Source organism: Chinchilla lanigera, unplaced genomic scaffold (genome assembly GCF_000276665.1).
Source record: "Chinchilla lanigera isolate Chin_1 unplaced genomic scaffold, ChiLan1.0 scaffold00016, whole genome shotgun sequence".
In the NCBI taxonomy this organism is placed as follows: Eukaryota; Metazoa; Chordata; class Mammalia; order Rodentia; family Chinchillidae; genus Chinchilla; species Chinchilla lanigera.
The window spans coordinates 22547634-22555348 of NW_004955417.1; the positions used below are offsets into that span (position 1 = coordinate 22547634).

The 7715-nt window shown below is 42.4% G+C and overlaps 1 long non-coding RNA gene across 1 annotated transcript; it reads right to left on the reverse strand.

Annotated features, from left to right (window-relative positions):
- Window positions 1-5252: 5252 nt before the first annotated feature.
- On the reverse strand, window positions 5253-7256 carry LOC106148223. Its single transcript, XR_001233474.1, has 3 exons — window positions 7007-7256; window positions 6390-6568; window positions 5253-5554 (listed from the first exon to the last, which is right to left on the reverse strand). It is a non-coding gene; the product is annotated as an uncharacterized LOC106148223 (long non-coding RNA).
- Between the last annotated feature and the right edge of the window lie 459 nt (window positions 7257-7715).

Genomic DNA, 7715 nt, shown 5'->3' on the forward strand with positions numbered 1-7715 from the left:
GTATCTGAGCTGAGCCCTGAAAAGGGGACAGGATTTAGCCAAGGCAGGAAGGTAAAAAGTGTGCTCCATCTAAACTGAACAGCACAGATATAGAATGCAAAACAGTCATTGCTAACACAGGAGGCTCTTTGAGGTCTAGGAAGGGTCTTGAGGCCAGATCAAAGAGCCTGAATTTGCTTTTTGCGATGGGCAACAGAAAATCACTAGAAGAGTTGAAACCAGGGAGTGGATTAATGATATCACTGTGGCTATAGGATAGAGAAGGACTGGACTGAAATAAGCCTGGAAGCCTGAAGCAAACCTGGGAGACTATAGGACTATCTGAGCAAGGGAAGAGTGCAAAATTGAGCACCTTCAAGATTAACCAGTCCAGGGGCTGGGGATTTAGCTCAGTGGCACAGCGCCTGCCTGGCAAGCGTGAGGTCATGAGTTCAATTCCTGGTACCGGGAAAAAAAAAAAAAGAAAAGATTAACCAGTCCTGGTGACCAGTTGAAAGGTGGGAAATGAATGAAGACTGACACTAAGGGCTTTGACATGGTCTCCTGTGTGTGTGGTGGGAGGATACTGGTGTCAATCAGTGGCTGGGGAAAGCAGGAGGAGTGGCAGATTGGGGAAAGCAGGAGGAGTGGCAGATTCGGAAGCTAGGCAGGTCAGTGAACAAATTCTGAGCTACCTCAGGCATGTAAACGGAGGTGATAGAAAAGGCAACAGCACAGGAGTTCTTATTTCTCTTCATCAGTTGTTCCAGGGTGGACCTCATAGCTAGGGTGCCATCCACCCACTGCCAAGACCCATTTTCCCAATCATGTAATATGACAACATTGAATGTACGTGGGTTCAAAAGAACTTACCTCTCAACCAAAATGTGAAATCAAAGTGCTGCATGGATTAAGCGTGTCTGTCTGCACAGATGCTATGCCCACCACATCAAAGCACTTTACACTTGCCATAGGGGATGGCTTCGTGACCTTGGAAATAAATTTGAAATGTATGGGCTCCCTGAAACCACAGAGTCAACTGGATATGACTTGAATTACGGCACTGCACTCTGCGCACCATGGGGCAAGCCCAGTGCAAATTGTTGAATTTGAGAGTTTTTGACAAAAGAAATAAAAGACCCGCAGCCAGCATTACTGAATGGCAAAGTATGCTACTTTCAAATCCTTGGACGGGAAACCATATCTATATACGTATATTGGTCTATAAAACATTCACTCAGACCATAACATTTTTTATTAGTTTTCCTCACATTTACCAATACCAGTCTCACTTCTTTATCATACCCACACTTTCCTCCTGGGATAAGAGTTGTGAAAAATCCCAGAAACATCATAACGTACCGAACCAAGCTAACATTGTTTATAACAATAACCCATAACCACACATACGTATTGGATGCCCAAACAGTGAGTTTTCTTTAAAAAAATAAATAAATAAAATTGTAAAGCACTAGCTAGTCTCACTTCTTCTAAATAGAGTTTAATCACTTACCATGTTCAGTTTGGCTTTTCTTGTTGCCATGTCTATAAGGAACCAAGAAATATATTGGAACATCAAGTAAATGATCCCATTGAGTCATGCAAAGGAAAATATCCCATGGTCTACACTGAAACTGTATCCATTCCTACAACCACCTTGTTAGGATATTTATATGGCTTCCACATAAGAAATAACCCTGTAAATATCTCTGTTCTCTGAACAAATTAGGATTTGAGGATTTACCTAACTGTACCAGGTGACAGATACCACACCACCAAGCATCTACAGGCACTATCTTGCTTACTGCTTACAATTTTGTAGCAGATTATTCTTCTGTTTCCTAGATAAAGAAATTGAAGCATGTCCAAGCTTAGACTAAGATCACATAGCTAGCAAAAAGAAAAGCCAAGAATCAAGCCCAAGTTTGTTTAACTCCAAAGCTCTGCTCTTAACCACATTATTGCACACTTTGAGTTTGCGGCTTTCTGGAATAGATATGCAAATTAATAAACATATTTATGGCATGTCTGTGTGTATATGACTAATTATAGCTAACCTAGGGCTGGGAGTGTGGCTCAGTGGTAGAACAGACGTTTAGTATGCATAAGATCCTGGGACAAAAAAGAGGGAGAGACGGAGACAGAGACAGAGGAAAGAAAGAAGAAGCAAAGAAAGAAAGAGAGAAGTCAACGTTAAAGCTAATGAACAGCACAAGTGTTTAAAGCTATATTTCTTTCATGTATTTTATATTTTGATAACTTATTTTAGAAAATGATATTTTTATACATTGAAATGAAATATACCCACATTTTTCATCAAATTAGTTGGTTAAAATTTTTAAGAAGTGCTGCCTTTAGGATTAGCTAACTCACTGTACACATACCATCTACAGAATCAACTCAGACACGTGCACATATTAAATACACAAAAGTACTGAGCTCACTATATTTGTTCTAACCTCTGCATCAATCCTAAAACTATGATTTCATAGATGTGGATCATAATTAAGAAGAATTAAATAATAATAATATCAATGGTCCTTTACAGAGTGTCAGTCTATAAGAGGGTGTAGCTGAACGTCATACCCAGTGTATCGCTTTTATTCTTTATTAACCCTGAAAGCAGCTGCCCTTATCCTCATGCTAAAACTAAGAAAAGTGAGGCTCAGTACAACCATGGAGCTTACCTACAGTTATCTGCCAGTAAGAAATGGCCCAGGACTTGAACTACCGACTCTGGTTCCCTCTGCCTACAAGGCTTCTGCCCATGAAACCTTACGCCACAGTATGTCCCCACAAAACACTTTATAAAGCTCATGCACTTCCCTGAGATGCTGTTGAAAACCTGGGGTAGCTGAACGTCCATTTTATGCCTTCCATGTGTTAGCAGAACTATAAAAGTTAAATTCATTGGCATCTGTAATATAAGAACTAATGGAATCAGTATTCTTTGAAAATTATGCTTTTTTTCCAAATGTCACCTTATGTTCCACACATATTTTCAAAACTGAATGTTCAGGTTTTAAAGAGGGACTAAACAAAATTGACAATGTAATTTTATCCAGGTATGAAAAAAAAACTAAAAAACACAATCTCTTGCCTTATGGGTTACTCTACTAGTCAGGCAGTGGTAATAATTTACTATTCTGGAATATAGTTATTCTTCCAATTTTGACATAACTGCCATGTTATTTCACTCACATATTCCTCTGTCTGTCCCAGTAGCCAGGGGCCATTTTTCATTCCATTCATTTACATCAGAAATTGCAGGTTTTGATACCACGGCCACAGCCTGTGTTTTAACTTTGAAATATATTGTAGCTAACCCTTTAATGTGGCTAATCTAGTTCATGATTCAATATGACTGCAGTTATGGTTCCGCAGAAGGGCTGTCGCTGACAAAATGCTGCTTTCTGTTCATGAGGAGCAATTCCTTAGGGCTTGGGCTCAAACTCTTCCCTAAGAGCTAGCTTGGGTGTTTCCTATCCTGTTCTCCATGTTATTCTGTGATCCCTACTCTGCTCAGATTCTGCTCCATGCCTAATTTTTTTGGTAACTCCTGTACTTTAGCAAAACATAAATAAGATTTTCTTCATTTCATTCTCCTTTCTGGCTTTCAAACTTCAGAGGTGTGCACAGGTCCTCCCAAAGGATGCAGCAGGGGCAGGCACCGGGCATCTCCTCAGCATCCGCTCCAGCTAGGGCTTCCTAAACACCCCTAGGGCACACTACAGTCCACAGCAGCTTCAGCAGAAACTGGCCAAAGTGGGAGGAGTTGAGGGCTCCCCAGTTGGGAGGACCTTGGAGATGAGCAGTCCACTGAGTGTGCTCCAGAGTCACAAAGCTTCAAGTGACATGCTCAGAGTCACCCAGTGGGTCTCTCATGAGTTATTTTGAATTCCTTTCTTCACCAAACGTCTGCTGTACCTGGCCTGTGTCCTGGATCCTGTTGCAAATGCCGAGGAATTGGCGATGAGTAGGACATGGCCATGCATTGGGGAGAGAACAACCAAGTGAGGATGTGGATGGACAAGTCACAGGTAAATAAGGAAGGAGAACAGAGTGCTAGAAACGCTGCAGCTTTGCACCCTGTTTAAGCCAGGAAGCGCACTGTGCACCTGCTCACTGTCAGTAGGACTCCTTCTCACTCTCTTTGGGCAATAAGTGACACAGTCCCTCCGATTATAGTTGATAGCGGAGAAAAGCATGAAGTGGAGGGGATTCATTCTATTCTTTGCCCCCGGGGAAGAACCCTCCTCTAGCTTTTAAATAAAGCTCAGGTAAACCTTGTGTCATTGTTGTTTGTTTCCGCTATTGTAAAGCTCTAGTAAACCTTGTGCCCTTGTTGTCCATAGGGAGAAAGACCTCATTCCTCCTCAGCAAATCTGTCCGGTAATCTTTGAGAATGAAGGACCACATCTCCTCCAGGTAGCTGAAAGGAAAGCAGTCCCTGGACTGGCCGGACCCACCTGGTGTGTGTTCATCGTCTCACACCAAGAGTAGTAGGCAGTAAAGCTAGCCACTTTCACTCCCTATTCAGTGCCCTTCCCACTGGCCATCCAGGGTGGGGTTCTGGGCCTGAGTGGACCCCACCTAACTACATGCTCCACAGACTCTACCCTAAGCCTATCGATGCCCAGCTTCGCCACCTGTCCCCTGCAGGCTTCCCCACTCTTTCCTATTGAAACAAAATATAAGTGTACAAAGGAAACTCACTCTCACAGAACCTACCCTGGTCTTTTCCTTGCAAAAGTTTTATATTAGAAAAAATTCAAATGGAAACCAATTATTATACATGACAATAATTACTAAAGAGCTATCGTTTCCTAAGGGCAAGTTTTAGACATTGCTATTTTATGCATTGATCTTCATGATTATTTAGCAAGGCAACACCATTGCACCCACTTTGCAAGTTAAGCAAAAATAGGCTTTGAGTACTATATGACTTGTTCATTGAAACACAGCTTGTAAATGGCACTGACAGAATTCGAACTGAGGTATGTCTTACCTTCGATTGTCACCTTTTCTGCTTCAGTACATTGCTACCCTGTTTTGTACCATTCTTCAAGGAGAAAAAATTGTTGAAAACTGAAAATCAATTAATTAGCAGTATCCATTAAAACTTTTTTTAAGACTAAGGTGTCCACAGAGAAATAGATAGATCCATAAGACACAGACTTCCTGTCAAAGTACTTATAGGCTTTATAGGAAAATAAACATACACAAATAATCACACACACGCACCACACACCCTGCAGTGTACTTACCGCATGCTCCAGAAAATGTCAGTGCAGTAAAGTACATGCCACAGGATTCCAGGGTCCAGGGTAGAGGAAAACCAATATGGCAGCCAGGAAATGTCACAGAGGAGACAAGTTCCGAATCATGAATGGAAAAGAAGAGGGAGCCATGTATTTAAAAGCTAGAGTAGGGTTCTTCCCCGGGGGCAAATTCAGGATGAAGGAGTAGACATGAAGAATGCATAGAGACCCTGAGAGGCCGTGAGGTGGCAAAGTCCTGGTTACAGGTGTGGGTGTAGCAAATCACTTATGTCCTTGTTCCTCAGGTTCCCTGTCTGAAATGGAAATGGAGATAAATATGACTACCTTACAAAATGGAAAGGATAATAAAAGGATCTGACATATGGTGTGACAAAGCAGACATAATATTCACTCGACAAGTTGCAGCTTTTTTTATTACCTTATGGTGCTGACAGCCATGGTGTTAGCTTCACGTCACCTTGGTGCTGTGTGGACAGTGAAAACCACCTTGAGAGCGACACACTAGTCAAGAAAGGCCTGGGAACACTCGTGCCCTTTCCAGCATCCCAGGACCAAGAAGCTACGCTGGGTCCCCACCAGATACTGAGCGTCTCACGGCAGGCCATCCTGGGCTGTTAGCTCCAGCGTGTTGATCATGCACACTTCCCTAGCTTACCGTGATGGAAAAGGGCCAGGACCTATGGCAAGAAGGATCCCAGGAAAGGCTGGGCTGTGCTTAGCGGCCACATTCCCTTACTATTACTTATCTGCATTTTTACGAGAGGAAAACGAGGGTTTATTAAGCATTCACGTTATGTTGGCCACATTCAAATGTATCTTTTTTATATTCCTCAGAGTGCGCACAGAAGTACCCCAAGCAGCACCCCATGGATTCCTTTAATCTGAAATTCTCAGGATGCATTTCCACTTTGATTTGAGAAAATTGCAACCCACAACTGTCCTCCCTTTACATTTCCTGTTTTCTTCCTCTTCTTATTTTGTAGAGCAGAGATAATTAACCCAGGCTGCACGTTAAAACGATCTAGATGGCTTTCTTTAAATCCTGGTGTCTTTGTGTCACACCGAAGTTTGGATGGGAGTGGCTTGAGGTCTGCATGAGCATCCACCCTTTCCAAAAATCTGCCCTACCTCTTGGGGTTCCAGGGTCAGGACCTCTGCAAAAGGGTTCGAACACCCTCTAAATTGTGCTCGATCAGTTTCTCCAAGCTCAAATCATGTGCAAAGTTGATCATTTGAGACTGGTAAGCACGAGAGACAGCAGCCACTTTCAAGTCTCTTGAAAAGTTCTGCAAGTGCGCAAATGGATACTAGAAAAAAAAAAATCTATGTCTATTCCTCTGACTCCCCCAAAGCCCTAAAAAGCACACACACGCACACGTACACACACATATGCCATTACCAAATGCAAGAGTGTGCAGCATAGCCACAGCTTTCATGCTTCCAAGTAATAATGTATTGATTTATAGTTTGTACAAATTGCAATAAATGGCATTTTCTGTTATGTGGTGGGTAATAGATTGTTCTGGAGTGAACACAAGTCCATAATTCATTAGGGGCTCTGCTGATGCCATAAACTAAAGCTCAAACTTAAGCAGTTAATCTATGGTCGCTTAATGCTGAGAATGGATTTTAGGGTGGTGGTCAATTTGGTGAATATCTATTATTTTAGTTGAAGCATAATTAACTTGGCACATATATGAAAAAGCAAGAGAAATACTTTCAGGGACTTTTGCCCTTTCCCCTACCTTGCTAACATCTTGCTTTTCCACATTGCTCTCCGGAATGATCATTTCCTGCATCCGAGGCAGATTGGCGGAAGGCAAGTTTGATTCAGACACAGCGGGCACTGTGTCATTTCCACTGTTGAGCGTTGATTTAAGTGGAACAGGCTGGAGACTATTCTCTTTGCCAGCTCTCATCAGTCTGTGAGTCTATCAGAAGCGCAGTGGCCCAAGTGACCAGAACTTCGGGCTGCCCAGGAGAAAGATATCTTTAAAGATTGGGCATCTCTCACTGCCACAATCTCCTCATAGCCTGTTCATCTTCTACAGCCTCCTATGCACTGGCAGGCTCCCTCGATCTCCCAGGAGCTGAGCCTGTCTCGTCAGAGGCAGAGATGGAAGAAAACCTCAGAAGAGGAGTCTTCATCCATCCAGAATCCATAAACTGAAACTAAGCCTCTCAATGTTAGCATATGTGCTGCCGAAGCAAGCACAAGAAACTGACCCTTTCAAAACAGATCATTCACACCAAAGAGTTGAAGAGACAAAGCAGAAAGCCCTGTGTTCTAGAAGGGGCCAGAACTCACTGAACTATGGTTTCTCTGAGACAAGCTCTTCTAACTTTTCTATATTAAAGATGTGACCAAAGAAGTGATATTGGTCAATTAGCATGATAAGGTAAGACATTTAGTGTGAGTGTTATAGAAAAAGGATAACTGCAGCTAGGTCTGCA